Raw genomic sequence first — 16,187 nt, forward strand, 5'->3', positions numbered from 1 at the left:
ATGGACACAGACTTCTCTCAAAGTACGGGCTCCGGCAAGTTGGACATCCTGGTGACAATGGGGCAGGCTCATGCTGTGGAACGCCGATTCTGGGCCCAGGAAATAAGCACAGACTGGTGGGACCGCATAGTGTTGCAGATCTGGGATGATTCCCAGTGGCTCCGAAACTTTCGCATGCATAAGGGCACTTTCATGGAACTTTGTGACTTGCTTTCCCCTACCCTGAAGTGCAAGAATACCAAGATGAGAGCAGCCCTCACAGTTCACAAGTGATAGCCCCCTGGAAGCTTGCAATGCCGGACAGCTACCGATCAGTTGGGAATCAATTTGGAGTGGGCAAATCTACTGTGCGGGCTGCTGTGATCCAAGTAGTTAATGCAATCACTGAGCTGCAGCTATCAAGGGTAGTGACTCTGGGAAATGTGCAGGTCATAGTGGATGGCTTTGCTGCAATGGGATTCCCTAACTGTGGTGGGGCGATAGATGGAACGCATATCCCTATCTTGGGACCGGACCACCTTGGCAGCCAGTACCTAAACCACAAGGGCTACTTTTCAATGATGCTGCAAGCACTGGTGGATCACAAGGGACGTTTCACCAACATCAACGTGGGATGGCCGGGAAAGGTACATGACGTTCGCATTTTCAGGAACTTTGATCTGTTTGAACAGCTGCAGGAAGGGACTTACTTCCCAGACCAGAAAATAACTGTTGGGGATGTTGAAATGCCTATAGTTATCCTTGGGGACCCAGCCTACCCCTTAATACCATGGCTCATGAAGACACAGGCAGCCTGGACAGTAGTCAGGAGCTGTTCAACTACAGGCTGAGCAAGTGCAGAATGGTGGTAGAATGTGCATTTGGGCATTTAAAAGCCGGATGGCGCAGTTTACTGACTCAGTTAGACCTCAGCGAAACCAATATTCTCATTGTTATTGCTGGGTTGCTGTGTTTTCCACAATATCTGTGAGAGTAAGGGGGAGACGTTTATGGCAGGGTGGGAGGTTGAGGCAAATCGTCTGGCTGCTGATTACGCACAGCCAGACACCAGGGCAGTTAGAAGATCAGAGCAGGGCATGCTGCACATCAGAGAAGCTTTGAAAACAAGTTTCATGACTGGCCAGGCTACAGTGTGACAGATCTGTTTGTTTCCCCTTGATGAAAACCCACCCCCTTCATTCACGCTACTTCCCTGTAAGCCAGCTGCCCTCCCCCATTTGATCACCACTTGCAGAGGCAATAAAGTCATTGTTGTTTCAAAATCATTCATTCTTTATTAATTCATCACAAACAGCGAGATAACTGCCAAGGTAGCCCGGGAGGGGTGCGGGAGGAGGGAAGCACCCTGTGAGGTGGTAGATGAGGGGAGGAGGGAAGGACAAGGCCACACTGCACTTCAAAACTTATTGAATGCCAGCCTTCTGTTGCTTGGCCAGTCCTCTGGGGTGGAGTGGTTGGATCTCCCAGTAGCCTCAGCATTGCATCCCGCCTCCTCTCATCATGCTGCTGCCACCTCTCCTCTTGCTCCCGCAACCTCTCATCTTGCTTGTCCCTCCTGTCCTCACGTTCATTTTCTGCTTTCCTGGACTCTGCCATTGTTTGCCTCCACACATTCTGCTGAGCTCTTTCAGTGTGAGAAAACTGCATGAGCTCAGAGAACATTTCATCGCGAGTGCATTTTTTTCACCTTCTTATCTGAGCTAGCCTCTGGGATGGAGATGACCAGGGCTAACAGATTTATTTGAGTATAAGCTTTTGTGGGCTAAAGCCCACTTCATCAGATGCATGCAGTCGAAAATACAGTAGGAAGATATATATATACAGAGAACATGAAAAAATGGGGCTTGCCATACCAACTCTAATGAGAGTAATCGATTAAGGTGGGCTATTATCAGCAGGAGAAAAAAAAAACTTTTGTAGTGATAATCAGGATGGCCCATTTCAAACAGTTGACAAGAAGGTGTGAGAAACAGTAGGGGGAAAATTATCATGGGGAAATAGTTTTTACTTTGTGTAATGACTCATCCACTCCCCGTCTTTATTCAAGCCTAATTTAAAGGTGTCCAGTTTGCAAATTAATTCCAGTTCTGCAGTTTCTCATTGGAGTCTGTTTTTGAAGGTTTTTTGTTGAAGAATTGCCACTTTTAGGTCTGTAATTGAGTGTTCAGGGAGGTTGAAGTGTTCTCCGACTGGTTTTTGAATGTTATAATTCTTGACGTCTGATTTGTGTCCATTCATTCTTTTACGTAGACACTGTCCGATTTAGCCAATGTACATGTCAGAGGGGCATTGCTGGCACATGGTGGCATATCTCACATTGGTAGATGTGCGGGTGAATGAGCCTCTGATATTGTGGCTGATGTGGTTAGGTCCTATGATGGTGTCCCTTGAAAAGATATGTGGACAGAGTTGGCAACGGGCTTTGTTGCAAAGATAGGTTCCTGGGTTAATGTTTTTGTTGTGTTGTGTGTGGTTGCTGGTGAGTATTTGCTTCAGGTTGGGGGGCTGTCTGTAAGCGAGGACTGGCCTGTCTCCCAAGATCTGTGAGAGTGAGGGATCGTCCTTCAGGATAGGTTGTAGATCCTTGATGATGCACTGGAGAGGTTTTAGTTGGGGGCTGAAGGTGACGGCTAGTGGCGTTCTGTTACTTTCTTTGTTGGGCCTGTCCTGGAGTAGGTGACTTTTGTCAATCTGTTTCTTCACTTCAGCAGGTGGGTATTGTAGTTGTAAGAATGCTTGATAGAGATCTTGTAGGTGTTTGTCTCTGTCTGAGGGGTTGGCGCAAATGCGGTTGTATCTTAGAGCTTGGCTGTAGATAATGGATCGTGTGGTGTGGTCTGGATGAAAGCTGGAGGCATGTAGGTAAGTATAGCGGTCAGTAGGTTTCCAGTATAGGGTGGTGTTTATGTGACCATCACTTATTAGCACAGTAGTGTCCAGGAAGTGGATCTCTTGTGCGGACTGGTCCAGGCTGAGGTTGATGGTGGGATGGAAATTGTTGAAATCATGGTGGAATTCCTCAAGGGCTTCTTTTCCATGGGTCCAGATGATGAAGATGTCATCAGTGTAGTGCAAGTAGAGTAGGGACATTAGGGGACGAGAGCTGAGGAAGCGTTGTTCTACGTCAGCCATAAAAATGTTGGCATACTGTGGGGCCATGCGGGTACCCATAGTAGTGCCAAGGATTTTGTGTAAGTGAGAATCAAGCCCGATGTGCTCTAGTCTTTTCATTAATATGTACCTTTTCTTTCTGGGTTCAACAGTGCTATAAATGCTGTATTCTGGAGAAGCATTACTTTTTGGCAAAAGCTGTGCTTTGTCTTGTTTGATGCTGACTGTGATGAAACAAGTACCATAAAATAGTTGCAAACCGGACTTAATTATCAAACTCTATGGCTGTGCTGAAGAGCGAAGAACATCTGGTGTGAAGTGCATCGCCTTGGAGCCAGTGATTCATTGTAGGACTTCTTGAAACCCTTGAAAAATATCCTCTCTGCTTTGCATTCTTTCTGTCACTTGCTGTGTACTGCTCTTCTTTTTCACATTCAATTCATTCTGCTCCATAATACCAGCCTTTTGGTTTTCCTTTCTGCTCCATTCCTTATTTACCAATCACTATGGCCCGAATTCACAGAGCTCCTTAGGCGCCTAAGTCCTCTGTGAGCTATGTCTACTCTACAAAGTCAAGTGAACTTAGGTTACGTCCACCTACAGCCACCGCTGTAATTATACCGCTGTTTCATGTCGGCACTATGCCTCTTGTGTCAGCAGAGCATATCCACCGCAGCAGCTCTTGCATCGACACAGAGAACAGTGCTATTAGCCAGGATGGGCAGGGATGGTGTCCCTAGCCTCTGTTTGCCAGAAGCTGGGAATGGGTGACAGGGGATGGATCACTTGATGATTACCTGTTCTGTTCATTCTCTCTGGGCACCTGGCATTAGCCGCGGTTGGAAGACAGGATGCTGAGCTAGATGGACCTTTGTTCTGACCAAGTATGGCCATTCTTATTTTCTTATGCACCGGCCACAGGGTGTTTTGGGAAGGGTTTGCAATGACTCAATCGGGCAAGTGCAGAGTTATGATGCACGTTTCTCAATCCCGTCATTCCATGGGCATCCTATTAGGTTTCTAGCTGCTTTTCAACTGCCCTGTTAACCTGCGAGCCATCCATCTGTGTCAGAAAGCATGGATCCTGCACCACTCATCATTATGGTGCTGTGTGTTATGAACATAAGGTTATAAGAGGAGCTGAATGGTACCTGACCCCACCCTCCACCTTGTAGAAGGGGCATGTCTGTGGCAAAGGCAGATTAAGATTTATTGGGGCCCCAAGCGCAAAGAATATTTGGGTTTCTCATAGGCCCCTATGCCATGGGGCCCTGCCCTCTGCCCCTCCCCTTCCTCCCATAGCTCTGCCCCTTGGCCAGGCTGGAAGCCAGAACTGGTCCATGGTAAAAGCTGCTCAGAGAGCCCGGTCCGCACTGCTCGGGGGACAGGGACATGGGCTCTTGGCTGCTCTCGGGAACCCTGATTCCCCACCCAGTGTTGCTAAAAAGGGGTTCAAGGAGGATAGCAGTGGGGTTGTGGAGGGTGAGTGGTGGGGCTTGGGACAGCCCCGAATGGGGGAGATGGGGGCTAATGCAATCAGTTCAGGCCAAGTCCATTGAAGGCTTGGGCAAGCTCTGGGCGGGGGAGGGCAGCTCGGGCCAGCTCCACACGGAGGGAGTGGTGGGCTTGGGTCACATCTGTATAGGGTTGCCAGGCATCCAGTTTTTGACTGGAACTCCCAGTCGGAAAGGGAGCCTGGTGGCTCTGTTTGGCACTGCTGACTGGGCCATTAAGAGTCCAGTCAGCGGCACAGAGGTGGGCCCGGAACTAAGGAGGTTCCCTGCCTGCTCTAGCTCCACGTGGCTCCTGGAAGCAGCCTTCAGGTCCCTGCAGCCCCTACATGCATGGGTGGCCCTGGAGGCTCCGCATGTTGCCCCCACCTGAAGTGCCTGCCCCGCAGTTCCCATTGGCTGGGAACCACAACCAATGGGAGGTGTGGGGCAGTGCCTTCTGGTGCAAGGGGAGCACACAGAGCTTCCCTGGCTGCCCATGTGCCTAAGAACTGCAGGCGGCCACTTCCTGGGAGTCGTGGTGAGCACCGCCGGGACCCTGCACCCTGAACCCCCTCCCACATACAGCTCAGAGCCCCCTCCTGCCCCCAAAGCCCTTATTCCTGGTCCCACACCAGAGCCCACACTCCCAGCCTGAGCCCGCACCCCATCCTGCACTCTGAACCCCTTGGCCCCAGCCCGGAGCCCACTCCTGCACCACAAACCCCTCATCCCCGGCCCCACCCCAGAGTCTGCACCCCCAGCCAGAGTCAAAGAATCATAGAATATCAGGGTTGGAAGGGACCTCCTCTCCCCACACAGCCAGGAGATCCACCACCTCCCATGTACTGCAGGTGGGAACATGTTTGCTGCATGGAGCTCCCATGCTCAGCTAGGCAGTAGCTATGTGTGGTCTCCACAGGGAACAAACAGGAAGAGCAAGTTCAAAACTTCCCGGGACTTTAACAGGGGAGGGGCACACGCCTGTGTACCTGGCTGCAGGACAGCAGAGTTCAAAATCGTGATCAGGGCAGTCATGGTGGGCATTGTGGGATACCTCCTGGAGGCCACTTAGGATGATGTAAGGAACAGTCTAATAATATCACCCTAAAATCTACACCTCTCGTCAAGATGGTTTTATTATATCAGCATTGCAGGTGAGTTAAAGCTGCGAGAGGAGCATTGCAGTGTGTACACCTCCATAGTTAGGTAGAATCATAGAATATCAGGGTTGGAAGGGACCTCAGGAGGTCATCTAGTCCAACCCCCTGCTCAAAGCAGCCCAACTAAATCATTCCAGCCAGGGCTTTGTCAAGCCTGACCTTAAAAACTTCCAAGGAAGGAGATTCTACCACCTCCCTAGGTAACCCATTCCAGTGCTTCACCACCCTCCTAGTGAAAAAGTTTTTCCTAATAGCCAACCTAAACCTCCCTCACTGCACCTTGAGACCACTGCACCTTGTTCTGTCATCTGCTACCACTGAGAACAGTCTAGATCCATCCTCTTTGGAACCCCCCTTCAGGTAGTTGAAAGCAGCTATCAAATCCTCCCTCATTCTTCTCTTCTGCAGACTAAACAATCCCAGTTCCCTCAGCCTCTCCTCATAACTCATGTGCTCCAGCCCCCTAATAATTTTTGTTGCCCTCCGCCCGACTCTTTCCAATTTTTTCACATTCTTCTTGTAGTGTGGGGCCCAAAACTGGACACAGTACTCCAGATGAGGCCTCACCAATGTCGAATAGAGGGGAATGATCACATCCCTCGATCTGCTGGCAATGCGCCTACTTATACAGCCAAAATGCTGTTAGCCTTCTTGGTAACAAGGGCACACTATTGACTCATATCCAGCTTCTCATCCACTGTAACCCCTAGGTCCGTTTCTGCAGGACTGCTGCCTAGCCACTCAGTCCCTAGTCTGTAGCAGTGCATGGAATTCTTACATCCTAAGTGCAGGACTCTGCACTTGTCCTTTTTGAACCTCATCAGATTTCTTTTGGCCCAATCCTCTAATTTGTCTAGGTCCCTCTGTATCCTATCCATACCCTCCAGCATATATCTACCACTCCTCCCAGTTTAGTGTCATCTGCAAACTTGCTGAGGATGCAATCCATGCCATCCTCCAGATCATTAATGAAGTAGTGTAGATATAACCTAACTATCTTTGTGATTCTGGGTCTTTGTGTAAACATTCACTCCTGTGCAGGGAGCCAGGGCCTGTGCATTACTTAAGTCCCACTTGAATCCTGTAGTGAGAAGCAAATCAGGTCTGGTAAAATTCAGAAAATTGTAAGAGAGGCCTTACCCCTGTGCTTCCCCTCTTTGTACAACCTAAACCAAATAGGGTGTTGGCTCTTCTTCTTCTTCTTCAGAACATTTAGATCTTTTCAGTCGCCGTTCAGTGCCTACCAACAGGCGCTTGGTATGTTCCACATGGGCAAGGCCACTACTTCAACTGTTCCTCTTAGTCCCTCCCGTACTCCTGAGCTTAGAGAGCAGTCCGGTGTCTCCACACGAGTTATTCCTAACTCCCAAGGTGGTTTAATTCATAGTGTTTTAGATTTAAGTATCAGACATTTCAAGCAGGATTGGGCTATGGCCTGTGTAAAGTGGTGGGCCACCCTAACCCCCCACCTTGTGGCCAGAGTTACCACTGTGGGGAAGCCCCTCCCTCATCTTCCCCCAGTTGGGTGTCAGCCAATCCACTTGCACAGCTCAGGGCAATGCAAAGACTAAACAAACTAGTCCAAAGAAGTGTCTCTCCCTTAGTGAAGCCCCAGGGAAGGACAGCATGTACTAATGTCCAGGGGCTATTGGTCCCATACTGACACTTAGTGGTGGGGGGGGGTGCTCTCTGATCACCAGGTGGAAGGGGAAGGGCTGAAGAGGAGTCAGGATCCTGAGATTGATGGGTCCCCAGGGTCAATGGGGAGAAGCTGGCACTCCTAGTTTGCCTTATTCACACATAGGCAAGCATAGGCATCTGGTAACTGCAGATGGTTGGGGAGACAATGGCAGCCCTGCTCCCACCACAACCATAGCCATGGGCAGCTTCCCAGTGACTGCAAAGGCACCCTCCAGCATCACCTTCTTGATCAGAGCACCCCCCTGACCAGGGCACCTGGGATTGTCGCCCACCTCACCCACCCTTAAGACCAGCCCTGCCAGACTCATCTTTAGGGAAAATGGCACTGTGGGGGAACTTGTATTTTGGCGCCCTGGCCCCTGCTGCCTCTCCCACCCCCTCACCTGTCACCTCTTTCCATGCTGCCTCCCCCAGACCCCTAACCCATACCTAGCACCCCTGAGCCCCACTGACTCCTCCCCCACCGCCCCAACTCCCTGAGCTCCCTTCTGCCCACCCCTGGCAGGCTAGTCCAGACACGTACACAAGCAGGTAAATAACTTTCCTTTCTGGTTTAACACTCATGTCATCATGCCGGTGTCTGCAGTGAAGAGGAGTTATTCTCCCTGGGGCCATGTGGCTGCTGGCGAAGACGGACAGACTCAGCAGGCTTTCCTGCGCCCCCTCTGGCAGAGAGCTGTGCTGCCAGCCTGGTCTCGCTCCTCTGCTCTGGGCACCACCATGTGGGGCTCAGTGGGAGTGCTTCCCGCTGGTGCCTTTCCCAGGAATGTCCCTTCAGCCCAACTCCCACCCTGGCAGAAATCGGGGGGCAGGGGGGAGATGTGACCCCGCTGAGCCACCCCCCTCCACCCCCCGCCACATGCGTCAACTATGCAGGCAGGTCAATGAGGGAGTCAAGAGTCCATCCTCTGCATGACCTGGGGCTTCCAGGGCAGCATAAGGCAGCAGCCCACAGCTGAGCAAAGGGACCAGAATAGCAGCCCAGAGCCACAGCCCAAGAACCGAAACACAGGTATGCTCCTTCCTGGGCCTAGCAGCATATTACAGATGGGTTGTGCCAGTTTTCCCCTCACTGGTGACATGACATCCTCAGGGACCTGGTTCAAATGGCTTCCTCACTGCAGACAGCATGGTCATCCCAGCATCACTGAGCATTTGCAGAATTAAATTAATTCTTTGTACTAAGCCCATTTTTCTCAGCCCTGATTTTTCAGACCCACTCATCACAACAAGCCACAGTCATAGTTCTGCCCGCACATGTTCCATCCTGTCTACCAATAGACAGTTCCTGGAGATGGAGACCTTGCCCACGGCCCTCAAAAAAGAATGTTTGCCCATACACTGAGGTACTCCCTGTGTGGGACACCATTTGTCCTGGTCCCCAATTATGCAGCCCAAAGCTGGCTTCAGACAATGCAGGACTGAAATGCCTGCCTGACCGAGTAGTATTTAACATTACAGCCTATCCGGTTCCAGGTAAAAGAGATGAACACATGTGAACATTCAATGAGTGCCCCAACAGGACCACTCGAACCGGGAGGTATGAGAAGGAATGCACTACCCCTCTAAGGGGTCAGCCTGGAGCTCCCAAATAGAACAGCCTGGGTGCAAAGAAGAGGACTCCCTGCTCCACCGTAGGGACTATTCAAACAGGAATCAGAATATAGCAGGGGGAAGAGACTAGAAGCTAATGAAGGGGTGATCTCCTTCCAGCTTTGGAAGGTTAGCCTGAACAGCACAGAAACTTTGCTTGGACTTTATTTTGCAGGATCCAAACCTGGATCTGGAGCTAAGAGACTTTGGCTTGTTGTTACATGTGCTCTTGCCCTGGGGCATCATTAAGGGAGACACACTTCTTTGGACTCGTTTGTTTTGCCTTTTCATTACCCTGACCTCTATACGTGTCTTGGTTGAACCCCAGCTGGGGGAAGATAAGGTAGGGCTCAGCTACAGTCTCACATCTAGTCAAAACAGGGTTCTTCAGGTGACCACCTCTCTCCGCAGGGCCCCAGACCAATGATGGTTAAAAAGTCAGAAACCTTGATCTGAAACACTTTCTGTTAAACAACATTGGGAGGTTGGAATAATTTGTGGGGAGACACCAGGCTGCTCTTTTACCTCAGCAGTTTGGGAGGGGAACGGAGGAACAGGTTAAGTACTGGCATTGCCCATCTGGGACATACCAAGCACCTATTGTTAGGCAGTGAACAGTGATAGAAAAGGTCTAGGTGCTCTGAATAAGAGAGAATACACAACATCCTATCTAGGTTAGTCAGTAGAAAGAGGGGAGCCACCGGGGTGATACCTCTCTTATGATTTACAGACTCTTACCAGCCTTGATTATCTTCACGCCAGGGGTCTCGAGTGGCACTAAAGTAGTGCACAAGCACTGCTCCATGCACAGAAGTGACATTTTACCTATGGGCCCAAATTCACAAATGTATTTAAGCACCTAACTCACATTGTTTTCCATGGGAGTTAGGCACCAAAGTAGCTGGGTGAGTCTGGACCAGAGTGGTTGATAAATGAGGAATGGAGCAGAAAGGAAAACCAGAAGGATGATAGTACGATTCAGAATCGTTTTAATGTGGATATGAAGCAGAATACACAGAAAGAGACAGAAAGAACAAATGAAAGAAAAGTAATATCTCTGTGGCACAACCAATCCCTTGCTTCAAGGTGACGCATTCCCAGAGGCTCTTTATACTTCATCACACATGTAGATTCTGACAATCAAGTTCTGTTTGAAACCACTTTAAGGTACTTGTTCCAGAATCAAATGAGACAAAGTACAATTTAAGCCAAGGACTAAGCTGCTTCTCCAGTTTACTGCTTCTAGAGCACTGTTGAAAGCAGAAACAAATGGTACATATTCATGAAAGGGCTAGAACATGTAGGGTTTGAGTCTCATTGACACAAAGACACCTTTACACAGCTCTTTAAGGAGTCTTACAATGACTATAAATGTCTTTGACTCACCCATAAGGCCCCTGCTTCATTTACTGTGTCAGAGTGGCCTCAAGGGGCCTTCATGGAACAGGCAGCCGCGGAGCCAGGTGGAAGGAACAGGGGGAGTGATCCAAAAAAAAGGTGCCACCCGCTGCGGCGCTTTTACTCACCCAGCAGCGCTCCGGCGGCCGCCCTCACTCACTCCGGGTGTCTTCGGCACTGATGGTCCCGCCGCTGAGGTGCCGCCGAAGGCCCGGAGCGAGTGAAGGTCCCGCCGCTGAGGTGCCGCCGAAGTCCCAGAGCCAAGTGAAGTTCCTGCCGCCGAGGCGCCGCTGAAGACCCGGAGCGAGTGAAGTTCCTGCCGCCGAGGTGCCGCCAAAGACCCGGAGTGAGTGAAGTTCCTGCCGCCGAGGTGCCGCCGAAGACCCGGAGCGAGTGAAGTTCCTGCCGCCAAGGTGCCGCCAAAGACCCGGAGCGAGTGAAGTTCCCGCCACCTAGGTGCCGCCGAAGACCCGGAGCGAGTGAAGTTCCCGCCGCTGAGGTGCTGCCAAAGACCCGGAGCGAGTGAAGGTCCCGCTGCTGAGGTGCCGCCGAAGACCCGGAGCGAGTGAAGGTCCCGCCACTGAGGTGCCGCCGAAGACCCGGAGCGAGTGAAGGTCCCGCCGCCGAGGTGCCGCCGAAGACCCGGAGCACCGCTGGGTGAGTAAAAGCGCCCCTTTTGGATCGCTCCCCCGTTCCCTCAACAAGGGAAAATTTGAAAGGCGCCAAGACATTGAGAAGGCGCCACTTGTGCTCAGTGGGGGAGCGGCCGCTCTCCTGCTCGCCCCCTAGCTATGCCACTGGGAACAGGGATTCCCACCCAGACAGATTGTTCTAGAAGAAGCAGAGAGTATGGAAGGCAGTAGAGGAAACAGTCAACAAGTGTAATCTGGGAAATAGAGATATGGGGCAGATTTACTGAGATACTGAGCACGCACAGCTCCCATGGGAGTCAAGGGCGCTCTCCATTTCGGAAAGCCTCTGCCCATAAGCTGGCACCCCCTCTATCTCTCACTCCCCCACGGCACTGAGAAGGAGGGAGGAATGAAACCTCCTTTGCTCTCTTCTCCCACTGCCCCCACCCCAGCCGGCTGAGCCTCTGCCCCATGGCTGTCAGGGGGAGCTCAGCAGGAAGAACAGGGAGCAGCAGTTTAAGGCTTTTATGGTTTTCCAGTTTTCACCAAAATCACTCATTTGCAGGGAGATACTGCTGCCCTCTTCTTATTTACAATGTCACCTGAAAGTGAGAACAGGTGTTTGCATGGCACTTTTGTAGCCAGCATTGCAAGGTATTTACATGCCAGATATGCTAAACATTTGTATGCCCCTTCATGCTTTGGCCACCATTCCAGAGGAAATGCTTCCATGCTGATGATGCTCGTTAAAAAAATAATACATTAATTAAATTTGTGACTGAACTCCTTGGGGGAGAATAGTGTGTCTCCTGCTTTGTTTTACCTGCATTCTGCCATATATTTCATGTTATAGCAGTCTCGGATGATGACCCAGCACGTTGTTCATTTTAATAACACTTTCACTGCAGATTTGACAAAACGCAAAGAAGGTACCAATGTGAGATTTCAAAGGATAGATACAGCACTCGACCCAAGGTTTAAGATTCTGAAGTGCCTTCCAAAATCTGAGAGGGATGAGGTATGGAGCATGCTTTCAGAAGTCTTAAAAGAGAAACACCCAGATATGGAAACTACAGAACCCGAACCACCAAAAAAGAAAATCAACCTTCTGCTGGTGGCGTCTGACTCAGATGATAAAAATGAACATGCGTAGGTCTGCACTGCTTTGGATCATTATCGACCGGAACCCGTCATCAGTATGGGCACATGTCCTCTGGAATGGTGGTTGAAGCATGAAGGGACATATGTATCTTTTGGGCATCTGGCACGTAAATATCTTGCGACACCGGGTACAACAGTGCCACGCGAACTCCTATTCTTAATTTCAGGTGACATTATAAACAAGAAGAGGGCAGCATTATCTCCTGCAAATGTAAATGAACTTGTTTGTCTGAGCGATTGGCTGAACAAGAAGTAGGACTGAGTGGATTTGTAGGCTCTAAAGTTTTACATTGTTTTATTTTTGAGTGCAGTTAGTTTTTGTACATAATTCTACATTCGTAAGTTCAACTTTCATGACAAAGAGATTGCACTACAGTACTTGTGTTAGGTGAATTGAAAAATACTATTTCTTTTGTTTTTTACAGTGCAAATATTTGTAATAAAAAATAAATATAAAGTGAGCACTATACACTTTGTATTCTGTGTTGTAATTGAAAACAATATATTTGAAAATGTAGAAAACATACAAAAATATTTAAAGAAATGGTATTCTATTATTGTTTAACAGTGCAATTAATCATGCGATTAATTGCGATTAATTTTTTTAATTGCTTGAGAGCCCTAGTATTCACCATTGTGGACAGGATCCACACCAGCCTAAGGGCAACGGGGAACGCTTAACTCTTAAGGACTGTGCTCTGACCACACAATAGTTATGCTAAGGAGGGTGCCCGCATTGGGAAAATCAGTCTCGCCAAGTTAAGCTGCTGGGGTTTTGGGGAGTGGAAATTCCCATAAAAACATAACATAAGAGCATAAGAATGGCCATACTGGGTCAGACCAAAGGTCCATCCAGCCCAGTATCCTGTCTACTGACAGTGGCCAATGCCAGGTTCTCCAGAGGGAGTGAACCTAACAGGTAATGATCAAGTGATCTCTCTCTGCCATCCAACTCCACCCTCTGACAAACAGAGGCTAGGGACACCATTCCTTACCCATCCTGGCTAATAGTCATTAATGGACTTAACTTCCATGAATTTATCCAGTTCTCTTTTAAACCCTGTTATAGTCCTAGCCTTCACAACCTCCTCAGGCAAGGAGTTCCACAGTTTGACTGTGCGTTGTGTGAAGAAGAACTTCCTTTTATTTGCCCATTAATTTCATTTGGTGGCCCCTAGTTCTTATATTATGAGAACAAGTAAATAACTTTTCCTTATTCACTTTCTCCACACCACTCATGATTTTATAGATCTCTATCATATCCCCCCTTAGACTCCTCTTTTCCAAGCTGAAAAGTCTTAACCTCTTTAATCTCTCCTCATATGAGACCCATTCCAAACCCCTAATCATTTTAGTTGCCCTTTTCTGAAACTTTTCTAATGCCAGTATATCTTTTTTGAGATGATGGGACCACATCTGTACGCAGTATTCAAGATGTGGGTGTACCATGGATTTATAGAAGGGCAATAAGATATTCTCTGTCTTATTCTCTATTCCCTTTTTAATGATTCCTACCATCCTGTTTGCTTTTTTGACTGCTGCTGCACACTGCGTGGACGTCTTCAGAGAACTATCCACGATGACTCCAAGATCTTTTTCCTGATTAGGTGTAGCTAAATTAGCCCTCATCATATTGTATGTATAGTTGGGGTTATTTTTTCCAATGTGCATTACTTTACATTTATCCACATTAAATTTCATTTGCCATTTTGTTGCCCAGTGACCCAGTTTTGTGAGATCTTTTTGAAGTTCTTCACAGTCTGCTTTGGTCTTAACTATCTTGAGCAGTTTAGTATCATCTGCAAACTTTGCCACCTCACTGTTTACCCCTTTCTCCAGATCGTTTATGAATAAGTTGAATAGGATTGGTCCTAGGACTGACCCTTGGGGAACACCACTTGTTACCGCTCTCCATTCTGAAAATTTACCATTTATTCCTACCCTTGGTTCCCTATCTTTTAACCAGTTCTCAATCCATGAAAGGATCTTCCCTCTTATCCCCAAGCAGGACAAAGAGGGGTGACTAAGCTGGGGGTTATAAATGGACTCCTGGGGGAGATCGGAGAGGCACACGCAGGGAGTTTGGACAGCAGAGGGGAATGGGATGGGCCAGCCCTAGGGGGTGAGCTGGAGGAGAGGCTGATCCATGTTTCAGAATCCAAGCCATGCCCTGCAGCAGAAGGAGGAGCCCAGACGACCCTGAGCCCAGCCCAGAGCACCCTCCGGAGATCCGAGGGAACCGAGGGGGAACATGCAAGCCAGGTTTAGGAGTTTGGTAGAGAATGGTATATTTTGCGTGCTGATAGGTAAGGAGCAGTGCTGTGTTCAAGTCCTGTGCCGAGTGCATGTGTGTTATGGGCTCCCCCTGCTCGCAGGCCCCCCAAGAGAGGTCAACTGGCACCCAGCAGGCTCACACCTTCAGTGGGATCCTGGGAGAGGGTGTGTTTAAGCTCTGGGGCAACCTGAGGGGTCAGCACAGGTTCTAGGGCAGAGGTCCCCAAACTGTGGGGCGTCCCTAGGGGGGCACGGAAGAATCTTTGGGAGGCGCAGCAGCCCAGGCAAGCCCCCAAGGGGGGCAGGAGGAAGCACCACCCAGCTCTTCCCCGCCCCCAACTCTGCTCCAGCCCCGCCCCAGCCACCAACCCAGCCCCCAACCCTGCACCTGACCCCATCCCCAGCCTCAGCCCCTGGCTGTGTCTCCAGACCCAGACCCACCCCCAGCTGGAGCCCTAGACTCAGCCCCCTTACACCTGTCTGGCACTGGCTCGCGCGGGGCTGCGGGGGGGGGGGGGGAATGACCATGGGGACAGGGGGAGTGTGACCCTCAAAAGTTTGGGAACCACTGTTCCAGGGGCTGGGCAGGGGGCTGCATGGTCAGAGCTCTCAGGATGGGGTGCTCAATAGAGGCTATGTGCCCCGAGCCTGTATCCAGGGACCGCAGTGTCTGAGCACAGTTCGGACTCTGCAGGCTCAAAGGACCTGGGACAGCAGTCTAGGGAGAGGCGGCGGAGGGGGGAGGTGCTTGACTGGACCAGCCCTGTGGACAGACGCACTGCCAGTGAATGGAACTGATTGCAGATCAAACTTCTCCCACCTCACCCTCTGCCAATGCCCCTCACCAGCCTGCCCTGGGGGACCTGCTCCAGGCAGAGAGGGGAAGACCACAGGTGAGTTTGGCGCTTTTGAGATGGGGACCCTATCCGGCAGGAGCTGGGCTGGGCGCACCCAGTGGGAACAACGCCTGGCTTCACCAGGGGCGGTGACGGCACCATCTGCTCCTTATTTCTATTTTACTTTTGTTAGCGTGAATGCCGTTTGAAGCGAACATCAATCATGTCGGGCCAAGGAAAGCAGGGAGGTCAGGTGCGGGCTAAAGCGAAGTCTCGCTCCTCGCGGGCTGGGCTGCAGTTCCCGGTGGGCCGTGTGCACCGGCTGCTCAGCAAAGGCAATTACACAGAGCAGGTGGGGCTGGCACCCCGGTCTATATGGCCATGGTGCTGGAGTATCTGACCGCTGAAATTCTGGAACTGGCTGGCAACGTGGCGCGGGATAACAAGAAAACCAGGATCATCTCCCGACACCTGGAGCTCTCCATTCGTAACTACGAGGAGCTTAACAAGCTCCTGGGGAAAGTTACCATCGCTCAAGGGTGTGTCCTGCCCAACGTCCAGGCCATGTTGCTGCCCAAGAAAACTGAGAGTCACAAGGCCAAGAGCAAGTAAAACCCGACGAACAAGAAACCATCTGCTCCTCTGCCCAAGATGACACCACACTCGTTAAACTCCTCAAGGTGGTGCCATGTCCCCGCTGCCCCCACCCAGGGTCTAACAGCAGCTTGGGCTCAGTCTCCCTCTTGTTGAAGGTTTCCAGGAGCTGGATCAGGCTGGAGCCCGAAGGTTCAATCTCAGAGACGCTGAGACTACGGGGTCTGCCCTTAA

General features: G+C 50.3%; 1 pseudogene; it reads left to right on the forward strand.

Annotated features, from left to right (window-relative positions):
* Positions 1-15,582: 15,582 nt before the first annotated feature.
* Positions 15,583-15,971, forward strand: LOC141977120 (histone H2A.J-like; annotated as a pseudogene).
* The last annotated feature ends 216 nt before the right edge of the window (positions 15,972-16,187 follow it).

This window comes from Natator depressus, chromosome 24 (genome assembly GCF_965152275.1).
Source record: "Natator depressus isolate rNatDep1 chromosome 24, rNatDep2.hap1, whole genome shotgun sequence".
NCBI lineage: Eukaryota > Metazoa > Chordata > Testudines > Cheloniidae > Natator > Natator depressus.